This window comes from Papio anubis, chromosome X (genome assembly GCF_008728515.1).
Source record: "Papio anubis isolate 15944 chromosome X, Panubis1.0, whole genome shotgun sequence".
In the NCBI taxonomy this organism is placed as follows: Eukaryota; Metazoa; Chordata; class Mammalia; order Primates; family Cercopithecidae; genus Papio; species Papio anubis.
The window spans coordinates 42657918-42659578 of NC_044996.1; the positions used below are offsets into that span (position 1 = coordinate 42657918).

At 33.7% G+C, this 1661-nt stretch overlaps 1 pseudogene; it reads right to left on the reverse strand.

The window, feature by feature from the left end:
- Positions 1–1031: 1031 nt before the first annotated feature.
- On the reverse strand, positions 1032–1151 carry LOC116272181 (annotated as a pseudogene).
- Positions 1152–1661: the final 510 nt, after the last annotated feature.

Sequence of the window (1661 nt, forward strand, 5' to 3'; positions counted from 1 at the left end):
AAACTTTCTATAGCCACACAAATTCTTTTTATAACTTCCTAAAGTGGCAAAAATAAATGCATTCATGACATGACTCCAAGATATAGCTAGCCACTTAACAGCACTTAAAAATAAGAAACAAAAACATTTAAATTTAAAATTCTGTTTAGGTTAAACCAGTGTTTAATATTCTATTTTACTTAGAAAATAAAATATTTCTGGCCGGGCACAGTGGCTTACGCCTCTAATCCCAGCACTTTGGGAGGCTGAGGCAGGTAGATCGCGAGGTCAGGAGTTCAAGACCAGCCTGACCAACATGGTGAAACACCGCCTCTACTAAAAATACAAAAATTAGCCAGGCGTGGTGGCGTGTGCCTGTAATCCCAGCTACTCAGGAGGCTGAGGCAGGAAAATCACTTGAACCCGGGTGGCAGAGGTTGCAGTGAGCCAAGATCGCACCACTGCACTCCAGCCTGGGCAACAGAGTGAGACTCCATCTAAAAAAAAAAAAAAAAAAAAAAATTCTGTCCAATGATTACCCATTAATTAACTCAATTTAATGTCAGTCCATGATTTTGAGTTGCTTAAAGATCTTGGAAATAATCTTCAATCTGGCCTACTTCAAAGCATAATAGCTGTTGATATAAAATTTATCACAGTAATGATTTCATTTTCTTGAATACAACTTTACATCTTTTATAATCATAAACATTTTTTGGAATAATGTCAATTTATTTGATCAGTAAACCTATGCAAGTTTAGGAAAAAGAAATCCAAGTAAAATACAATTTATGCTTGTATTTCACTTTACACTAATAAGTCAGAAAAAACCATAATTGTCAAAATAATGTTAATTATGTAATCTTGGTTTCTGAATTAGTTTCTGTAAGAAATGTTTTGTTAAAGTCCAGTACATTTAAAGTATTATAAGTCAATTTGTTTGTTTTCTGGGAACTTAACATTTAATTCATACATGTACTTATGTTCTCTATTCAGAACAGTGCTCCTTTAATTTATTTTTTTATTTTTAATATATAAAAAAATTTTTTTAAAGCCATCAGCAGCTTATATTCCCAGGCAGTCTCCCATCCAAGTACTAACCAGGCCCCACCCTGCTTAGCTTCACGAGATCAGACGAGATCAAGCACATTCAGGGTGGTATGGCCATAGACTAATTTAATATCTTATAGGAAAAAGTTTCACAGATTCAATGAGATGTAAAGATCTTTCTGAATTATAGCCACACAGATTCACAGAGAACTTATAACTTCAGATCTACAACTTCAGGCACAGATCAAGATTAAACATAGAAACACAAATATTTGCCAATCCTGATATCAAAAACTATTCTTCTTCCTGGCAGCATAAATTTTTAATTGACTTGAAGACAAAATTGGCAGACAGACAAAATTCATAAGGGAATTCTGTTGTCTCTTGCCTAACAGGAAATAGTCCTTTATAATACATTACTATTAATCTATATAACCCATTAATGCAGAGATTGAATAATCATGCAATAATATCAGATTCCCAGCTATTGCTGCTACCAAATGGGAATAACCTAGTGGTCATGTATAAATTAGAAATAAAATAATAACCCCCAAAATAACCCAGGAAGGAGAATAACAAATGAAACAGAGTGTACAAAGTTAAAGTTCATTGGTTGCTTTGATTTACCTCAG